This window comes from Ovis canadensis, chromosome 2 (assembly GCF_042477335.2).
Source record: "Ovis canadensis isolate MfBH-ARS-UI-01 breed Bighorn chromosome 2, ARS-UI_OviCan_v2, whole genome shotgun sequence".
Classification (NCBI taxonomy): domain Eukaryota; kingdom Metazoa; phylum Chordata; class Mammalia; order Artiodactyla; family Bovidae; genus Ovis; species Ovis canadensis.
Window position 1 is genome coordinate 199,349,603 of NC_091246.1, and position 22,581 is coordinate 199,372,183.

The following is a 22,581-nucleotide window of genomic DNA, read 5'->3' on the forward strand; positions in this document are numbered from 1 at the left end:
AACTTTCCAGGTGTGTTCAAGTTTTTTCCAGGTCTCTTCAGGTTTACTTCATAAGGGATGCACCAGAATTTGTTCCAATGCTGTGATCACAGTACTCCAGGTTTCTGAGCTAAAAGTGTATAATGATGTTTCTTAAAGCACTAATCACAGATGAGAGAATCAAGTCCAGACCATCTGACAAGCCATTCATGTAGTGTTTCCTCATTAAGAACATTAGGTCCAAAGATACTCCTAAGACCTGTTTACCATTGAGATAATCAGTATGATGAAAATGAGCATTTAAACAAGTTTTGACTAGTAGACATTCCATTTATCTTTTTCAAGGCCTTGGTAAGTAACACATGTCTAAAAATCAGATCTTTAACCAAAATTTGAGTACATTTTTGTTTCATGACAACAAAATTTATACTTCTGGACATGGCGAGTCCAGTTTCTTTGTCCACATACTGGTACTGAATAAAACTCTCAAAGGATGGTTTATAAACCTATAAGATTTTCCCCAGGAACTTGTTAGGTGTATGGATAATTTCTGTGCTCCACCAGAAGAATGTGTAAGTGTAGGTTGGAGAGAGCTGCACTTAAAGTCCCTGAAGATTTTTGTCTCCTGTCCTTGATATTAATGCAGAAATAACTTTATCTTGAAATAAATGTACACATGCACATACCAGTTTATTTTTGTAAGGTTAGAATGTACAAGGTTCTAGATTATGAAAAATAGTACTTACACATATACTCCTCCAAAAGTCATAATTAATGAGTAAAGCAGTGTAATTCCAGGCAGGATAGAGTTTGAGTACTGCCTGTCAGCACTCGAGTTTTGAACTAGGTTCAAATAGAATATCTTAGGTTATCCATAGTGGAATTGCCTGGATTCCTCTGGACCTATATTGATCAAGGGATTCCCTGGTGGCTCAGAGGATAAAGCATCTACCTGCAATGCGGGAGACCCAGGTTCGATCCCTGGGTTGGGAAGATCCCCTGGAGAAGGAAATGGCAACCCACTCCAGTATTCTTGCCTGGAGAATCCCATGGACAGAGGAACCTGGCGGGCTACAGTCCACAGGGTCACAAAGAGTTGGACGCGACTGAGTGACTTCACTTTCACTTATATTGATTAAAGTGAAAATATGCCTTTTCAAACCCTAGTTTTCTGTTTAAAAGAATTAAAATAGATTTTAACATTGTTTATTTCAGCAAGCCTGTTTGCAGCAGCATCTGCCTTTCTGTCTCCCAAAGCATTCCTCAATTCCCTTTATTGTGTGGAGAGGCTGGCCAAATAGAAAATTAGTGGAATTGGAGGCCTGATAAACATTGCTGAGAATACCTCCAAACCTAACCTCATTGACCAATCCTGTTCTTCAGAGGGGCAGGTATCATAAATATTTTACATAGATGAGTAATAAGGCATAGTTTGCCTGCCAGGTGAGGCTAGTCTTGATTCAAATAGTTATAAGCCTAGTAGGAAGCTGAGTAAGACCTCTGACCTAAGACTAAGATAGAAAACCAATGAAAATGGTCAGTTCAGTTCAGTGCCTCAGTCGTGTCCGACTCTGTAACCCTGTGAATCGCAGCACGCCAGGCTCCCTGTCCATCACCGACTCCCAGAGTTTACTCAAACTCATGTCCATCAAATCGGTTATGACATCCAGCCATCATCCTCTGTCGTCCCCTTCTTCCCTCAATCCCTCCCAGCATCAGAGTCTTCAGTGAGTCAACTCTGCATGAGGTGGCCAAAGTATTGGAGTTTCAGCTTCAGCATCAGTCCTTCCAATGAACACCCAGGTCTGATTTTTAGAATGGACAGGTTGGATCCCCTTGCAGTCCAAGGGACTCTCAAGAGTCTTCTCCAACACCACAGTTAAAAAGCATCAATTCTTCAGCGCTCAGCTTTCTTCACAGTCCAACTCAGATCCAAACATGACTACTGGAAAAACCATAGCCTTGACTAGACGGACCTTAGTTGGCAAAGTAATGTCTCTGCTTTTAAATATGCTATCTAGGTTGGTCATAACTTTCCTTCCAAGGAGTAAGCGTCTTAATTTCATGGCTGCAATCACCATCTGCAGTGATTTTGGAGCCCCAAAAAATACAGTCAGCCACAGTTTCCACTGTTTCCCCGTTTATTGACATGAAGCGATGGGACCAGATGCCATTATCTTCGTTTTCTGAATGTTGAACTTTAAGCCAACTTTTTCACTCTCTCACTTTCATCAAGAGGCTTTTTAGTTCCTCTTCACTTTCTGCCGTAAGGGTGGTGTCATCTGCATATCTGAGGTTATTGATATTTCTCCCGGCAATCTTGATTCCAGCTGTGCTTCTTCCAGCCCAGCGTTTCTCATGATGTACTCTGTATATAAGTTAAATAAGCAGGGTGTCAATATACAGTGTTGACGTACTCCTTTTCCTATTTGGAGCCAGTCTGTTGTTCCATGTCCAGTTCTGTTGCTTCCTGACCTGCATACAGATTTTTCAAGAGGCAGGTTAGGTGGTCCTGTATTCCCATCTCTTTCAGAATTTTCCACAGTTTATTGTTATCCACACAGTCAAAGGCTTTGGCATAGTCAGTAGAGCAGAAATAGATGTTTTCCTGGAACTCTTGCTTTTTCCATGATCCAGCGTATGTTGGCAATTTGATCTCTGGTTCCTCTGCATTTTCTAAAACCAGCTTGAACATCTGGAATTTCATGGTTCATGTATTGCTGAAGCCTGGCTTGGAGAATTTTGATTATTACTAGCGTGTGAGATGAGTGCAATTGTGTGGTAGTTTGAGCATTCTTTAGCATTGCCTTCCTTTGGGATTGGGATGAAAACTGACCTTTTCCAGTCTTGTGGCCACTGCTGAGTTTTCCAAACTTGCTGGCATATTGAGTGCAGCACTTTCACAGCATCATCTATCAGGATTTGAAATAGTTCGACTGGAATTCCATCACCTCCAGTAGCTTTGTACATAATGATGCTTTCTAAGCCCCACTTGACTTTACATTCCAGGATGTCTGGCTCTAGATGAGTGATCACACCATCATGGTTATCTTGGTCATGAAGATCTTTTTTGTACAGTTCTTATGTGTATTCTTGCCACCTCTTACTATCTTCTGCTTCTGTTCTGTTAGGTCCATACCATTTCTGTCCTTTATTGAGCCCATCTTTGCATGAAATGGTCCCTTCGGTTCAGTTCAGTTCAGTTGCTCAGTCGTGTCCGACTCTTTGTGACCCCATGAATCGCAGCATGCCAGGCCTCCCTGTCCATCACCATCTCCTGGAGTTCACTCAGACTCACGTCCATTGAGTCAGTGATACCATCCAGCCATCTCATCCTCTGTCATCCCCTTCTCCTCCTGCCCCCAGTCCATCCCAGCATCAGAGTCTTTTCCAATGAGTCGACTCTTTGCATGAGGTGGCCAAAGTACTGGAGTTTCAGCTTCAGCATCATTCCTTCCAAAGAAATCCCAGGGTTGATCTCCTTCAGAATGGACTGGTTGGATCTTCTTGCAGTCCAAGGGACCCTCAAGAGTCTTCTCCAACACCACAGTTCAAAAACATCCACTCTTCAGCGCTCAGCCTTCTTCACAGTCCAACTCTCACATCCATACATGACCACAGGAAAAACCGTAGCCTTGACTAGACTGGCCTTAGTCAGCAAAGTAATGTCTCTGCTTTTGAATATACTATCTAGGTTGGTCATAACTTTTCTTCCAAGGAGTAAGCGTCTTTTAATTTCATGGCTGCAGTCACCATCTGTAGTGATTCTGGAGCCCCCAAAAATGAAGTCTGACACTGTTTCTACTGGTTCCCCATCTATTTCCCATGAAGTGATGGGACCGGATGCCATGTTCTTCATTTTCTGAATGTTGAGCTTTTAGCCAACTTTTTTGCTCTCTTTCACTTTCATCAAGAGGCTTTTTAGCTCCTCTTCCCTTTCTGCCATAAGGGTGCTGTCATCCACATATCTGAGGTTATTGATATTTCTCCTGGCAATCCTGACTCCAACTTGTGTTTCTTCCAGTCCAGCGTTTCTCATGATGTACTCTGCATATAAGTTAAATAAGCAGGATGACAATATACAGCCTTGACGTACTCCTTTTCCTATTTGGAACCAGTCTGTTGTTCCATGTCCAGTTCTAACTGTTGCTTCCTACCTGCATACAGATTTCTCAAGAGGCAGGTCAGGTGGTCTGGTATTCCCATCTCTTTCAGAATGTTCCACAGTTTATTGTTATCCACACAGTCAAAGGCTTTGCATAGTCAATAAAGCAGAAATAGATTTTTTTCTTGAACTCTCTTGCTTTTTCCATGATCCAGTGGATGTTGGCAATTTGATCTGTGGTTCCTCAGCCTCTTCTAAAACCAGCTTGAACATCAGGGAGTTCACGATTCATGTATTCCTGAATTCTGGCTTGGAGAATTTTGAGCATCACTTTACTAGCATGTGAGATGAGTGCAATTGTGTGGTAGTTTGAGCATTCTTTGGCATTGCCTTTCTTTGGAATTGGAATGAAAACTGACCTTTTCCAGTCCTGTGGCCACTGCTGAGTTTTCCAAACTTGCTAGCATATTGAATGCAGCACTTTCACAGCATCATCTTTCAGGATTTGAAATAGCTCCACTGGAATTCCATCACCTCCACTAGCTTTGTTCGTACTGATAGGAGGAAGATCCGATGCTGTAAAGAGCAATATTGCATAGGAACCTGGAATGTTAGGTCCATGAATCAGTGCAAATTGGAAGTGATCAAACAAAAGATGGCAAGGGTGAATGTCGACATTCTAGGAATCAGCAAACTAAAATGGACTGGAATAGGTGAATTTAACTCAGATGACCATTACATCTACTACTGCAGGCAGGAATCCCTCAGAAGAAATGGACTAGCCATCATGGTCAACAAAAGAGTCCAAAATGCAGTACTTGGATGCAGTCTCAAAAATGACAGAATGATCTCTGTTCGTCTCCAAGGCAAACCATTCAATATCACAGTTATCCAAGTCTATGCCCCAACCAGTAACGCTGAAGAAGCTGAAGTTGAATGGTTTTATGAAGACCTGCAAGATCTTTTAGAACTAAGACCCAAAAAAGATGTCCTTTTCATTATAGGGGACTGGAATGCAAAAGTAGAAAGTCAAGAAACACCTGGAGTAACAGGTAAATTTGGCCTTGGAATGCGGAATGAAGCAGGGCAAAGACTAATAGAGTTTTGCCAAGAAAATGCACTGGTCATAGCAAGCACCCTCTTCCAACAACAAAAGAGAAGACTCTACCCATGGACATCACCAGATGGTCAACACCGACATCAGATTGATTCTATTCTTATCAGCCAAAGATGGAGAAGCTCTATACTGACAACAAAAACAAGACCGGGAGCTGATTGTGGCTCAGATCATAAACTCCTTACTGCCAAATTCAGACTCAAATTGAAGAAAGTAGGGAAAACCGCTAGATCATTCAGGTATGACCTAAATCAAATCCCTTATGATTATACAGTGGAAGTGAGAAATATATTTAAGGGTCTAGATCAGATAGATAGAGTGCCTGATGAGCTATGGAATGAGGTTCGTGACATTGTACAGGAGACAGGGATCAAGACCATCCCCATGGAAAAGAAATGCAAAAAAGCAAAATGGCTGTCTGGGGAGGCCTTACAAATAGCTGTGAAAATAAGAGAGGCGAAAAGCAAAGAGAAAAGGAAAGATATAAGCATCTGAATGCAGAGTTCCAAAGAATAGCAAGAAGAGATAAGAAAGCCTTCTTCAGCGATCAGTGCAAAGAAATAGAGGAAAACAACAGAATGGGAAAGTCTAGAGATCTCTTCAAGAAAATTAGAGATACCAAGGGAACATTTCATGCAAAGATGGGCTCAATAAAGGACAGAAATGATATGGACCTAACAGAAGCAGAAGATATTAAGAAGAGGTGGCAAGAATACACGGAAGAACTGTACAAAAAAGGTCTTCACGACCCAGATAATCATGATGATGTGATCACTAATCTAGAGCCAGACATCTTGGAATGTGAAGTCAAATGGACCTTAGAAAGCATCAGTACGAACAAAGCTAGTGGAGGTGATGGAATACCAGTTGAGCTGTTTCAAATCCTGAAAGAAATGTTCCCTTGGTATCTCTAATTTTCTTGAAGAGATCTCTAGTCTTTCCCATTCTGTTGTTTATCTCTATTTCTTTGCATTGATCGCTGAGGAAGGCTTTTCTTATCTCTTCTTGGTATTCTTTGGATCTCTGCATTCAGATGTTATATCTTTCCTTTTCTCCTTTGCTTTTCGCTTCTCTTCTTTTCACAGCTATTTGTCAGGCCTCCCCAGACAGCCATTTTGCTTGTAGTCAGCATGATTAGTGCAGGGAGGCCTGGCATGCTGGGATTCATGGGGTCGCAGAGTCGAACATGACTGAGCGACTGAACGGAACTGAACTGAATTGGATGGTTACTAAATCGTTTCAGTAATTTAGGAATCTGGTTTAATGTGGGGAAAAGTTGCCATTATTCCATCAGATGGGAATTTTTTTTGATGTTTAAGCATGTGTGGAAGGTCAATAAGGAGTTGAGCTATATGTTTATAACTGATGAACAAGCAGCAATGACATTAAAAGTAGATTCCTTTCAGTTAAGCAGCTTTATTAAATAAACCATGAACAGCTCCCTGAAGGGTCAGAAAATATGGAAATTGTTGCCAAGTTTTATACTCTTGTTATATATTTCAATAATACTGGTGGGAAGTGTAAATTGTTAAAAATACCTTTGGGTAGGCAGTGGTTTGGTAAAAACAGTTGGAAGTAGAACGTGAAACTGCTCTTATAAATTTTATTCCTTTACTAGTGATATTTTGTCAAATCCTGGCCAAGTGACTGCTGTTCCTGGAGTTATGTTAGCTTTGCAGAACATAACCTATTTTAATTGCCAGAGACAATGTGCTTTGGTGAAAAGAACATGATTTTGAGCTGAGGAGATCTTGGTTTGAGACCTAGATCTATTAACTGGCTCTATGATCATGAGCTTCATTTTAAAAAGAGGAATCAGGGGCTATCTACATACTGGCAGAGCGATGAGAACTCTGTGAGCCAATGTATGCAAAACATGTGTTCCATATGTTGAGCTCAACAAGTGTTATTTTTTTTCCCCCATGAGGAATGGAAATAAGAGGCAAATACTGGTCATTTCTCCATGCCATTATTAGGAGACAACCTTTTCTATAAAATCTGGAATATTAAGCAGTTTATATAATTGCAATTAGGTTACTTAAAAAAAAAAAAGAAAAAAAAGCTTTTAGAGTCTTCTGGATGCAGAAAAGTACTATGCTGAGAATTTACCATGACAGTTGTTGGGTTGAGTCTTCATCACAAAATCTGTCCAATAGCTGAGTACCTTGCACTGTTTTTTTCCATTCATCCTTTCCCAGAGAGTGAAGGCATGACTATGAAAGTGCAGGGGAAGAAGAAGAATGTGTGGGCCAGGGTTTGTGTCCGGGAGAAAGCCAGTGGCCAAGGGGAAAGCAGAGGGTACTGGAAGGGATTCTGTATTTCCAGTGACACCCTCAGTGTTGTTGTATACCCAGAGTTTGCTGGTTTGCTTCTGATAAAGCATTAGGTAACTCTCCCTAACATTCTATTATGAAAAATTTCAAACGTGTTGAAGGAATTGTAGACATGTGTACTCGCCAGTGAGATATTACCATCTGACTCTGCTTGTTTTTATTCCATCCATCTATTCATCCTATTCTATTCATTAATCTGTTAAATACATTTCAACTAACTGCAGATATCAGTGAACTGAATATTTCGCTATTTTGGCATACCTGTTCATTATGGAGTTTAAGGTGGATTTTTAGTGTAAAATTTACAAAGAAATGCACAAATCTCAGGTGTACATTTGTGAACTTTAATGAATGCCTGTGCCACCTGGGTAACTCCAACCCCTGTGGAGATATGGAACATTGTCATTATTCCAGAATGTTCTCTCATGTAGCTTCCCAAGTGAATTCCTCATCCCCACAGACCCAGTGGCAGTCACTTTTCTGATATTTTAAAAACCACTCAGCTTAAAGCTAACAGTCCCATGTACCAAGGTCAGCTCTAGATTGCCTTACTGAGTTACATAATTCCAGTTTCAACCATGCCAGAATATAACCAAGCCCAGCACCCTCACACACCTCACAAGTGTAATTCCATGACTTTGGTATTTTTAAGTCTCTCTCCTTGTTTCAGTTTAGCTCTGGCCTTACTAAAATCTATTTTTTTCCCCCCTCAAGATTTACATCTGACACTCTAGACTCTTGGGGCAGAAACTGCTGGAATGAAGACCAGCTGAGCAATAGGAATTGCAGTCCTATGAATGTGACTGGAAGGAGTTGGTTACCTGGAACACACCACTGCCAAGAGCAGCTCTGAGTCAGGGATTAGAGGGGGAGCCTCTGGCAGGATATGATATGAAGTCTTCTGGGATGGAGTGCCAGGAATAGAAGAGACACACTGGAACTTCAGTGTTTGCAGGTCAAATGCTCAGCTGTTTAGCAGATCTTGAGTCTAAAACTGATTTCTTAAGGCATGAGCTGACCAGAAGTGTCTTCTGCTTCTTATGGTTTTGCCTTTTCTTCCCATCAGTTGGCTTCAAAGCTGGCATACTCAAAGAGTGTGAAAGTTCCTTGCCAAGCAGAGGCCTGCCACTCTCAATCTATAGGGAAGCATCCTCAAATGAAACACACTGAAGAAACACACTGAAGAAAACACTATTGTGTGTACTTTCCCAATTTATGTACACATGTATACACACATATTAATCACTGTCAACAAAATTTTTTCTGCATTAAGCCCACATTTCTCAGTCTTAGGTACTTGCCTTTTTTTTTTTTATTACTTGGTCTCTCCACTTCTTTAATGGGTACCCATGATTTATTGAGCCCTTACTATGGTCCAGCACTGTACTTATGACTTCCCTACATTATCTCATTGATCCTATTAAATGACCCTGTGAAGAATGTTTTCTTATCCTCACAGATTAAAGATAAAAATGACTAAGATTTAGGAGGGCTGAGCAATTTGCCTGAGATCACACAATCAGGAATTTATACTTTCAACTGCCCCAGTAATATGGAAACTGGGAGGCTCCTGCTGACTCACTGGGCAGTGTGGACAGGAGCTGGGGTTTGAGTTAGTTTTAAAAGGGAGTGTAAATTCAGCTATAGATAGAGGCAGAGATGGAGAACAAGAATACAGAATTTGAATAAGTCATATTTTCACTTGGAATTAGTCATACTTTAAATGTCAACTGAATACACACCCAATTAGTTAAAGAAATTTAGTCTACAACAAAGGTGGTATCTTGATAGGGAAACGAATAATTAGATCCCCTCCTCTCAACACACAGATATAGAACAACATGGGTGAATTCCCTCATTGTTTGGAAATGGAGAAAAGTTATTCCAACAATGGCTCAACATCCAGAAACATGTTTTTTTTTTTTTTTTTAAAAAAAAACCATGATGACAAAATAGAAATAATATTTGTAATTTATATCACTGATAAAGGGCTAAAGTCCTAATATAAAAAAGCTTGTAAAAGTAGAGAAGACCAATTACTATGAAAGAAATGGACAAGAAATACAGGCAGTTCACAAAAAAATCAAATGGTTCTTAAGCATATGAGGAGAATGCTCAATCTCATTCATATTGGGAGATTAAATTAAATTAAATTGTCACTGAGACTCATCACTTGCTTTTAGATCAAAACATATAAAAGTTTGAAAATATACTCTATTGGTGACACTGAGAAACAGGCACTTGTGTTCCTAGTGGGAGGGAATACAAATGGCCTAATCCCTAGGGTTAGGGGTAGGGAGAATTGGAAGTTTTACATTGGAATTTGCCCTGTGACCCAACATCCTAGTCCCTGGGGAATCTATCCTTTTGGTGGATTGTAAATGACTTCTAGAATACCTCTGCCTGTACGCATGTCTTTGGGTGGTCACCCTCTTCCCCAAACAGTGGGTTTGTCTGAGTACCCTGGGATGGTAGCAAAGTTAATGGAAGCAGAAGATTGAGAAGTACTTGTGCACTGGGGCTTGTTTTCTCTTGATGTGCTTGGAACCCTGAGATTGACACAAGAAGGCATAAACGAGTTCTAGCTAGCCTACTGGGTGGTAAGAGGCCACACATGGCATCTTGGTTGACAGCCAACCAACCTGCTGACATGAGAATGGCTCTACCTTGGATTATCCAGTTCCAACTGAGATGACAGCTGACTTGAGTCACATGAGTGAGAACATGTGACTGAAGTCAGCTGTCAGTCACATGTTGAAAGCTGCCAAAATTGCTGACCTACAGAATGCTGAGCTAATATATGAGATTGTTGCTTTACACCACCAAGTTTTGAGGTAATGTGCTATAGACAGCAAAAGCTAACCGATACTATTCTAAAGATACTCTGACAAACCAAAAGACATGTTCACTGAAGCATTGCCTGTAATAGCAAAAGACTGGGGACAACTCAGATGTCCACCAGTTCAAGGATGGTTGGATACAGTACAGTGTGTTCACTCAGGGGATACTAAGCAACTGCACTAGAAGTATCTCTGCATTTATGAAGTGACTTTCAGGATATGTTTTTGAGTGGGAAAAAAAGCAAAGCACAAAATAGTCCATATATGTGCTACTTTTTTAAGGAAGGGGAATGTGAATATTTTTGCTTTTATTTTTTTAAACTGAAGAAATGACAATAAAAAATTACTTGTTAAAGAAAAAGGAAGGGGACACAAATGAGACTTCACTAATATATTTTGTTTTGTGATTATAATTTTAGAATTATGGAAATGTTTTATATGTAGTATATACACACACACATACACATGAAATCATGAGAATATTTGATCTCACAGCTGGGCACCTGTGAGACTCACTGGAGGCTGGCCAATATGCCAGCAGAACTCATCAGGAAGCCACCCATTTGGGTGCTGCTGAAACTCAATGGGAGGTGAGTGCCCCTGTGAAGCTCCTGAGCTTGGTTGCCCTCGACCACAGACAAGCAGCGGAGAGCACAGTAGAAGCTGGAAGAGATGCCCCTTCCTCTTCCAGTGTCTCTCTGATGTCCTCTAATGACAAAGCTTAACATCTTGCCAAAAGAGAAATATTTCTAGGGTCTATCTTTAGGATCACATCCTGGAACAAGGAAGGGTGGGTTTGGAGCTGCACAGTGTTAAGTTGATAACTAGCGCACATACTGCAGTTTTTATAGATGATATAATAATGTGTGCAATTTGCTTCAAAATAGTCCTGTAGGTATAGATGAAACAATATCATTCACATGTTGATAATTATTGAAGTTAGGACAGGTATATAAGTGTTCATTTTACTTTTTATATGAACTTGGGCAAACTCCCAAAGATGGTGAGGAACAGGGAGGCCTGGCGTGCTGCAGTCCATGGGGTCGTAAAGAGTCGGACACGACTGAGCAACTGAACAACAATAATACTTTTTATACATGGTTTTCTGCTTTATATATACATATATATGAGAAAAACGTGTATAAAAGGTCTATCTACTTTTTATATATGTTTTTTATATATATGATACGTTTGTTTTCTTATGTATATCTCATGTATATGAGATAGACATATAAATACAAATACGTGTATGTGTGTATGTATAAATGTTCCCTACTCATTTTCATTATTAAAGACGTTTAAAAAGGTGACTGTGAACATATGATCTGTCCCTGGGAAGTCTACACTTTATTTTGTAATCTAGCCATCTAGGACTGCTAGTTCTGTTCAGAATTTGGGAGAAGCCAGCTATGAAGATTATTGCAGTCTGGGTGTTCCCTGACTGTGGAGACAGAACTGTCACTCTTGCTGATGATTACAGAGACAGGGCTTTCCCTCCTACTGGAAAGTTCAAATGGCCTCACTGTGGCCCAGAAACAGGTGCTGAATTTGATCAAGTCTTGCCCAAGACCTGAAGGATTGAACTTTCAGGATCTCAAGAACCAACTCCAACACATGTCCATAGCCTCAGTCAAGCTAGCTGTGGATTTTCTAAGCAACAAGGGACACATCTATTCCACCATGGATGATGATCATTTTAAATCCACAGATGCAGAATAACTGGATCCAATTGGGTACCTGGGATGTTTTCCAGTTGAACCTTTTTTTACAGCCTCTTGTCTCCAGCTGTGCATATAATTGGCGAGTTGACTTCTAGGAAGTAGATTTCATCTATAAAAGATCTCAACTGACATCCTTTTGAAGCTTACTACTACTCTTCTGTGTTTTTCATGGGCTTCCCTGGTAGCTCAGACGGTAAAGCGTCTGCCTCCAATGAGGGAGACCGGGTTCGATCCCTGGGTCAGGAAGATCCCCTGGAGAAGGTAACGGCAACCCACTCCAGTATTCATGCCTGGAAAATCCCATGGACTGAGGAGCCTGGTGGGCTACAATCCATGGGGTCGCAAAGAGTCAGTCAAGACTGAGCAACTTCTGTGTGTGTGAGGAGGCCAAATTACAGGTGCCAACATGTTCTTAGCATTGAAAGAGACCAAAATAATTGTTTGAAATGAGTTCATGTGTGTCAAGCACTTAATGCCTAGAGTGTTCTAAGTGCTATGAGTGTGTTTGTGTTAATGATTTTCTCATTGATTTTCTCAATGATTTTCTCATGTTAATGATTTTCTCATCATCAACCAACCTGAAATATGCCCTCTGCTGACAAGGTCCCTCCTTCGCTCCTGAGGTGGTGTCTTTGATTCCTTATAACCCAGGAATTCAGACCTTGAACTCTTGAAGGAGAGAGCTGACTGGTAGCCAAAAATGGTTTTGTTTTCCTCTGTTTCTTGCTTTTTGTGGGGAGAGGCAGCCAGCAGAACTGTTATCTCAGCAATGCAGCAGCAGTTGAGACGAGCACAGTGCTGGGGGCGGAAAGGTGATGATGGCCATAGCGCTGGTCATGGTGAGGGCAGCAGCAACTGTGGCACAGAGCAGGGCCAGGCGCCAGGCCGGCTGATGGTGGGGCCCCAGAGGAGTGCAGTGCACACAGGGCCATCGTCGGCACCATGTAAGTATCTCACGGGCTCCAGGAAGTAGATGAGACATCTGGCCACATGGCAAGGGTGGGATGAGGGTTGTAGATGCCAGGGCATTTGACGACTAGTGGGACAAATTTGATAAAAACTTGAGATTTTGGATGGAGATGTTTCATAGTCTGCCCCCTCAGTGGTGGCAGTATGCTATGTGTTCGTGCGTATATATGGACATCTTTTTGCATGCAGCAGTGGCAATAGGAGATTTAGTTGCCCAGTAAAAAGGAGTCAAACTTCATATTTCGATTAAATAGGCAAATAAGTAAACTCTACTGGGTAATCAACCTGATATATGTTTTTTCCTCTACAGTGGGGTTCCATTTCATACACATACACATATACATTAAATTTATTGGAATTTATCTAAAAGTGCTTGGCTTAGCAAACCAACAGCCTCGACAACAGTAAAAACAAGATAAAAGTGAGCTAAAGACAAAAGTATTCATTTTAATAGTGCATCTACCATGACACCAACAACTGCTGCTCCCCTGCACTGTCTCAGCTCTTGTGTGATTCTCAGAGAGCAGCATCTTGCTGCTCTGTGGGATTCTAGCCCTTAAAGACATGGTTTCGTTTTTTGTTTGTTTTTTAATAGAACATGTACTCTAAATGCAAACCAGCTGCCTCATTCAGAACTCAATGAAGAATACTAACTTCTCACTCTCTTTTCTTACAAAATCAAACAATATTGAAAATTATGTTCTTCATGTCACTTATATTAAATGGAATCATTTGAAAGTGATATATATTACCAAGTAGGGCAAGTATACACAACATTATGCACTTGAAATTAAGGGGTTAACAAATTTAGCTGCTACATGGTTTGATTTTACATGCTGACTTTAGATCCTCAGTTCAGTTCAGTCGCTCAGTCGTGTCCGAGTCTTTGCAACCCCACGAATCACAGCACGCCAGGCCTCCCTGTCCATCACCATCTCCTGGAGTTCACTCAGACTCACGTGCATCGAGTCAGTGATGCCATCCAGCCATCTCATCCTCGGTCGTCCCCTTCTCCTCCTGCCCCCAATCCCTCCCAGCATCAGAGTCTTTTCCAATGAGTCAACTCTTCTCATGAGGTGGCCAAAGTACTGGAGTTTCAGCTTTAGCATCATTCCTTCCAAAGAAATCCCAGGGCTGATCTCCTTCAGAATGGATTGGTTGGATCTTCTTGCAGTCCAAGGGACTCTCAAGAGTCTTCTCCAACACCACAGTTCAAAAGCATCAATTCTTCAGATCCTACCCCTGTATAAAACTTGGCTCCTCTCGATGATTTCTATTACATATATTGAATCACAACAAATGTCTCATTTTGTAGGTGTTGAATTAGTGTTGCACAGAGGGTGTGTCAAAATTTAATGTTTATCATTTTGTTTCATATAAAACAGCAGTAGATCCTTAAGACCAGGTGGGTTCAGCATTGGAAAGTGAAGAGGAAGTTTAAATGTAGCATCTAGGGAAGGAAGGCCCAAGGGATGCTAGAAAACAACCTTTTTGTATCTCAAAGAGACTAAACAGTCACAAGCAGAAAAGTGGCAGAATTGCCACAAGGACTTGAATTTGGCTATGTAAATTTCCAAACCCAAGTCTGATTTACCTTGTCTTATGTGACAATGTGAATATTACAAACTTCTTATCATATGTGAGCCTTTTGTACTCACCCCCAGCCCTGCATTTTAGCCATACTGTGTAATGGAGTGAAGCACCCATTCAGTTCATTTCAGTCAGTCATGTCTGACTCTTTGCGACCCCATGAACTGCAGCACGCCAGGTTTCCCTGTCCATCATCAACTCCCGGAGCCTAATCAAACTCTTGTCCATTGAGTCGGTGATACAGTCCAACCATCTCATCCTCTTGTCGCCCCCTTCTTCTCCCGCCTTCAATTTTTCCCAGTGCCCATTGATCCAAATCAATCTTGCGGCTGTCTCTCTGTAGGACTGAAAGTGCTCTTGATTCTTCTTCTTACCTTCCCTGTCCTCTTCCTGGACTCTTCCTTGGAACTATCAGTTCTTCTGGGGTTTCAGCTTGCCTGGATTTCTTGTTTATTGGAGGCAGAAGAGCCTCCTGGGAAGTAAGCTTAAGTGGGGCTCAGAAGCATCGGCTCTGGACAAGCTGGTGAGACTGCCTGACACTTGTGTTTTGAAGGGGAGAGGAAGGTGATGGAAAAGGGTCAGAAACTTCCTGGGAGGAAAGAATATGAGCACGTGGAATGTGACCTGGAAGAAAGTCTTAGTCATCAGAGTTAAGGTAGGAAGCTCTGAGTACAGTGCCATGATTGTTCTCAGAAAGTGGCCTTCAGTGCTGGCAGGTTCCTGGGGAAGGGGAGAGCTGAGGAGATAAGGGGAATTGCTGCTGCACTAAATTGTTATCACCACCAGGCACTGCTCAGATTCCTCTAGCGAGGGGTCAAACAGATTCCTCTAGCCTGTCCTCAGGCCAAAAGACAGAGAAGTTTTTTATCCTCAGTAATCACCTGACGATTCAGGGGGCTGCCAACTGGTAGGGTGTTCATTGCTGGGCTCAGGGGTTAAAGGGTGAGCAGGTGCACACCCAGAGAAGTGGTGGCCCCTGGGTTGGGGATGGGGTTTGTTGGAACTCTCAGATGGGAGTTGGAGTGCCTGCATCAGCCTTCCAGTGCGGGGTTAAACTCAATATTAACTCTTTGGCTTATAAGTTTTTCTAGGACTTCAAATTATCTCTTTACATATAGCATGGAATTATATGGCTTTATAAAGAGTAGTTCCAAATGTATTAATGTGAAATAAGTTTATTATGCTCTAAACTTTAGCTGACTCATTGGGAAAAAACAAACAAACAAACAAAAACAAAACCCTGATGTTGGGAAAGATTGGAGGCAAAAGGAGAAGGGGGTAGTGGAGGATAAGATGGTTAGATAGCATCACCAACTCAATGGACATGAATCTGGGCAAACTCCAGAAGACAGTGAAGGACAGGGAAGCCTGGTGTGCTGCAGTTATAGGGTCACACAGAGATGGACATGACTTAGTGATTGAAAACACAAACTTATCTGTGGATGATTCAAGCCTCTTATTATGGGGCACTAGTATGAGATTTTAACTTTCCTGTTGTATATTCTTTAGACTTTGGAATGTTAATACATAAAGCAACTAAGTTTTTAAAATAAAAAAATGCTTTGGAAGATTTTCAAGAATGGTTTGGGAAGAAAGTTTGTGTTCTCAGTTTGTTTTATGTGATTTTCATACAAACCTCCTAAAAGCAAAATCCATATGCAAAAAAATCCTAGAGCAGGTACTGTCAGTTTCTCACTAATAAGTATGTTAGATTGAGTCCCTTGTCCTGCTCATGTACCTCTCCCTATATTCTGTTTCCAGGTATGGAAATGCTTTTGGTATGCATTTCCAAATGTGGAAATATCTTGCTGTATAATAGTTTTCCTCTTCTACCCCTCCTACCTCTTGCAATTATTCCCCCTGCTTCCTGTAGAAGTTCTGTAAAGTTGCATGATATATATATATATATATATATATACACATAATTTTAACTTTATAGGAAGGAAGAAGAGACGGTCAATGTACAAGAATGATTGGCTGCTTTTCCTAATCACAGAGGAGGGAGAGAAAAATTCATCAGCAGGCAACACTCTATCCTCCGTTGTTTAATTCTTACCGCCATCTTCCCTCTTTCAGATTAGTTTCAGAGCTCACCCAAGTTCCAGAGGAGGCTGGCCTGATCATCAGCTGGGCTACGTGGAGGCCTGGTGCTCCTTCCCAGCAAGTGGCCTTGGGCCCAACTCTGAATTCAGCCACGCGAACACTGCCTGTGGAGCACTGGCAGGTCAGTCTGCTTCCACTGGCTTCTCTTTTCATTTCTTCCGCAGTCACACACAGAGCCTTGATTCAAGCTTCTAGGAATTAATAAAGGAAGAGACAAACATTAGCCTTACCAAGATTCTAATTAACTTTGATGTGGATTTATGTGTAAAGTTGGATGAGTCACTGATTTTTAATAAATGAGAGAGAAAAATCTTAAAGATTAATGTAATAGCTGGGAACACGGGAGCGAGAACTTTGATGCTTGCTTAATTCTTTTCCCCAACCCACATCATTTGGAGGAAAAAATATCAAAGAACTTTACAAAGGGTGGAAGAGGGGAGGAAAGGGGATTATGCAAATTAAAAGTTCACAGGACTAAATCATTACTCTTGTGCAAATGAGCTTCTCCTTCATGTGCTTTTCCGGAGTGTTTTAGGGCTGTATTTACCGAGGATATATTCCTGAGGATAATGAGAAATAAGAGGCACGGTAAAAAGAAGAGGGGGCATTATAAGCTAATTGATCATCAGAAATTTCTGTGTGTTACAGAGTTCTAAGTATTCAGTTTCCTCCCTCATGCCAGCTAGTCCAGGCAGCTGTCAGAAACCTCGATCAGTGTGGCAACATTTCCAGCCATCCTTAGAGTGGTCTAGGCTCTTTGTGAGCTTCAGGGTCATTGCTGTCCTGCCCTATCTTTTGCCCTGATTTGAGGACTAGGGCAGAGTGAACATTTCTGACTGCTAACAGAAGCTTCTCATTCTTTGGTGCAAGAGATAAAACCAGTAGCTCTGTGGGTTTCCAAGCCACTCACTTTCCCATGTGATGGAACGTTCCAGTGTTGAGTGTCATCAAGGTTAAATAATTTAGCCTAAAACTCTCTGTGGCCTGACAGTAGACAGCTATAATATATAAAGATATATTTTGAGTTGTTGTAGAGATTAAGTATCCAACTTCTTCCTAAATGGTAAACTGACACGGTGATAGATATGAACAGTGCATAAGGCCTTATTGTGTTTGATTAACCTTGACTGTGAGTGCTGCCATGGCTTAGATAGCTAGTTTGAACAAAATTGTCCTTTCACAGCCATCCCCCCAAAAGTCATCAATCTTTTATCATTTTATAGAGTAGAAACTTAGTATATATTTACAGATAATGAGGGGGACACATGTAGGTTGATATAATTTATTGAAACTTTATTTCACATTTGAGTTCTGTGGACAAATATTTATAAATAATCTCCTGGGATATTCATCTTTTCTCACCTGTCATATTTTTGTTTAGAATAAATTCATGAGACTATATGCCACAGAGACTGCTGAGAAATAACTAATAGTGGTAAAGAATTTGAAGGCAGACTTCTGGCTTTATCTCTTATTAGCTGTGCAACTTTGTGTAAGTCCCTTAACAGCCCAATTTCTTCAGCTCGAAGACAGAGATAATACCACTCCATCTTAGAGTTCTGTATTAATAAAAGAAATAACATTTGTAATATATACAGGCCAGCGGAGGGCATGTAGGAAAACACTTCCGAGCATAGCTATTATTCCTAGAAATAGAATTGCCAGATTAAGGGTATGTATATTAAAAATGTTGATGCAAATTGCTAAAGTTAATCTTAAAATCTGATTATAAGGTTTCAGGACTCATTAATGAATATATGATAGTAGCAGATAATAAGCATGCCCATGAATGCAAGAATCTACTCCTAGTATTCACCTGTGTGTTTCATATCTGTTCTCACTTCTTCTGACAACAGCGTCTTGATTTTCCTTGGGAGAACCACATTTCCTCTGTTTTCAATCCACGTAGTACAGTGGGGCTGACTCTAGCCTGTGTCTTCAGCAGGAAGCGGAAGTATGGGAGACAGTCCTGGGTAATCAAGACAATGTATCCCCCTGCCACAGTGCCTGGTTCATTAATGGACACAGGCTGGCCTGATAAGAACCCACCCTAGCATGTTTATTGACACTGTTGGGAAAGTGACACCATCTTTTTGCTGGGGTTGCGAAGGCTGGAGCTGCTGGTGACTATCTTTCCTTCTATCTGGAAAGGATCTACGGGGGAATAAAGCACGAAGAAATGCAGAGTTGAGCTGTGTTCATATTGGAATACTTGGGTATAACCCTGCCATGTTTTGAGTTACATGAGTCAAAATATCCCCTTTATTGCTCAAATTACTTTGTATTGGGTTCTTATTGAAAGGTGATCAAACCTGACAGATCGTATTATGTCCCTCAAGGTCACATCTACATTAGAAATAAGCAGAATTTCTATCATGTGAAATGTCTGAAATAGTTACATTCCACAATATTTCTGAATGATGGTAGGTCACAAGACAATACGAGTTAAGCAATTCTTGCCTGAAGTTGTCATTGTATTAAGGCCTACACTGGACAAGTTTAGGTTTCCTTCAAAAGCATGACTGCAGCTATGGACACTCGTTGATCACCTGGTAACTTGCCATGGTTCTATGAAAGTGTGTATGTGTCTGTGAACATAAACACAGGAAATATTTTTAAAAAATTGAATAAGTTGCTAAAATGAAAATCTGCAAACCGTATCTACTGGTGTTTATTTCTAAGACTTCTTTGCTATAGGTTTGCCTTGTAAAACATAAGCACTGTGTGTATCTGACTTTTTCATTTGTCCACAGTGAGTGTACAAAGGCTGAAATGGAAACCCTTCTTGAAAGCGAAGCCAAACAGAACATAAAGACCAAACTTGGGAGAACTTTGACCACCAGTCCAGAGCATTTGCACTTCATTCTTTGTGTCATGAAGAGCTCTTAAATATTTTGAGACAGTTTCTAGAAGATTAATAGGGTGATAATATGCAGATGAGAGGAAAAGAGAGGAAACAGGAAGCAAGGAAAGGAATTACTGGACTGTTGCCAGTAATTCAGGTTGAGTTTTTTGTTTTTTTTTTTTTCAAAAAAAGTGGGGTGATGGGAATGGTAATAAGCAATGGACAGGGGAAACTTTGAGAAGGAGGAGTAAACAAGACTTGTCACCTCAAGAATAAGGGGCAACGGGGAAAGAAGAGTCAAAGAAGAGCTTTTATTTTTTAAAAAGATAAGTTAGTTTTGAGAACTGATTTGGTTTGGTGGAGGAGCTATGGGTAAGACAGTAAGTTTGGTTTTATGTTTATTTGAATTCTTTTTGATTTGGATTTCAGTTCTCTGAGAAGCTGAATGTAGTATGTAGAGTGGGGGATAACTATGAGGTAGCCCTGGAAGTTGAAAACTACTCTCAGAGCTATATTTAGAGGGAAGTATGAAGAGTAACTTTAAGAACAATAATCTTTGTCCATAGCTTGTGACTCTATTAGCTCATCTAAAGAAAGAATGGCTCATTAGAAAGGGGGTTATTTGGTAATGAAATAAATAAAATGGTGAGCCATGAAGACAAAATTTGGCAGTGTCCCAAAAGCATTGTTTGGAATGGTCTGAGGCCTTAGACAGTCTGGTGTGATTGGCAGCTGTGATCCCAGCCTGTTGGTGGATGGATGTACCAGCCTTTTTTAACCTTATGGCACTTCATAATTTGTTCTAATTTTATGCTCACCAAATCAATTTTCTAAATATACTTTGGCTCCCCATATGGTTTCTATGCCAGGAGAAAAATTCCTTTTGAGTAGCAGATCTTTTTTCATTGTCTGTCATTAAATTGATATTCTGGGCAAGAAGCACACATGTCAATTATGAGTCTCCACAGTGTTGAGTCATCACCCTCTTGAACTGTGCAACCCCGAGGCACAGGGAAAACTGGTTTTCCCCGTCTTTGAGGCTGAGGGCCAGTCTTTGCCTGGTGGTGAGCTGCTGGGTCAAAGCCTCACAGTGGGTAGGTAGCTGACCTTCCCCTTGGTATGTTTTGACATTTCTATAATCTCTTCTTCTCAAGCGTATATATTCCCTGACCCAGAACACACCAGGCAACAGAAAATCAACAACAAGGCCTGAAATCTACTAGATGATCTGTCACAGGCTGGAAGAATTAGTAGCTGGGACATTTTTCCACTTGGGGAATTTTAAGGCAACATCTATATCCTATTTACTTTTAGCTTTGCTTGTGTATGGGGTGTGTATGTGGTATGTGCGTTTGTGTGTGTGTGTGACAGAGAGAGATCATAAAAGTCATGCTTAATCATTATGGAAAAAATGAGGAAACAAAGATGCATAAAACAAGTTAATGCCCCTACCCACAGGCAACCATGGTTTGCATTCTGGCACAGTTCTACCTGGGCGATTTCTTTTTACTTTAAATTATATGCAATTTTAAAACCTTCGTTATGTGGTTCCCAATTCCACTATAGATTAGAAGCAGCAATTGAAAGAAAAGGAAGAGAAAGAAAAGTCGTAAAAAGCAGATACAGCTTATTCAAGTGTGTAGTGCTCTGGATCATTTCATGGACTGTAATGCACAGTTCAGTAATTCCTGGGATCACTCCCTGTATGTAATTGGTACAACAATAAATTTTCAACATCAGTACCTCAAATCATCATCAAATGGTTAATTTATGTTCAGTATACTTCTGTTAATAGTAGCAAATATAAAGAATATACTTTTGAACTATGTCATTCAAGTCAGTTAATATGTATAAGGCATACAGTAAACCTGTAGCTGTCTGGAAACGTGACTATACGGAATTCTTCTTTTTCTATGGGTTCCAGATAGACAAGATGTAGCTAAAACTCTTGACTGGTCTCTGGCATCCATTCTACCCTTCTCCCATCAGTTGGCAGCCATTCTCTTGGAGGGACTGACTTACTGCTTGCTTCAGAGAAAGGCTCTGCTTCACCTAAGCTAATCATGATAATCATCAGAAAAAACCCTGATGCTGGGAAAGATTGAAGGCAGGAGGAGAAGGGGACAACAGAGGATGAGATGGCTGGATGGCATCACTGACTTGATGGACATGAGTTTGCGCAGGCTCCGGGAGTTGGTGATGGACAGGGAAGCCTGGCATGCTCCATTCCATGGGGTCGCAGAGTCAGACATGATGGAGCGACTTAGCTGAACTGAACAGAATCATGATAATCACTTCCCTTTGCCCCACTAACTGATTCAGGAAGGAGCCTAGAGCTATGGCCTAACCAACAGCCAAAGCATTTCTCTGGCCACAGTGACCATTCAGAGGTAGATGCTGACCCTGTTCTTCAGTCAGGATAAAGCCCTTACTTCTGTTTAGTGGCTGTGGAAGAGAGGTTATCTTCTTCCGTAATCTGAGATGTACACTTGAGTCCTGGGACTGCTGCAACCATTTGTTACCATGAGAAAGTCCACCTGAGGATTTTCCAGCAAGAGGGATGATTTGTTGTACATGTGATACACTCAGCCACAACTGAGAACAGGGCTAGTGCAGAACATCACAGGACCAAGAGAGCCTGTTTTGGTATGAGCAAGTGGGGCTGTCAGTGTGGCTGACAACAGAATGGCTATGGAAGTTCTAGATCCACTGAAATAAGATTCAGGCCATAGCGTGGGGTCTCACAGCTTGTGCCAGTTTGCCCAGCCTCCTGCCTTCAATATTTCTGCTCTTGTAGTCCCAACGGGTGTACAAGATAGTGATTTACTTGGACCTCTGACTCATCTTTTTTTTTCCCCCTTTGGGCTTCAGCCTGCACATTTGCTTCTTCCACTTGGCTTTCATGGTGTGGAGGTTTCTAAAAGAAGAGGGTGGTAAGGCCAATAGCCTGTCTGAGTATTAATGTAGCCTATGATACAA

At 41.1% G+C, this 22,581-nt stretch overlaps 1 long non-coding RNA gene across 1 annotated transcript; it reads left to right on the top strand.

Annotated features, from left to right (window-relative positions):
* Nucleotides 1-12,852: 12,852 nt before the first annotated feature.
* LOC138434058 (uncharacterized) lies at nucleotides 12,853-21,193 on the top strand. Its single transcript, XR_011254625.1, has 3 exons — nucleotides 12,853-13,039; nucleotides 16,731-16,878; nucleotides 19,511-21,193. It is a non-coding gene; the product is annotated as an uncharacterized lncRNA (long non-coding RNA).
* The last annotated feature ends 1,388 nt before the right edge of the window (nucleotides 21,194-22,581 follow it).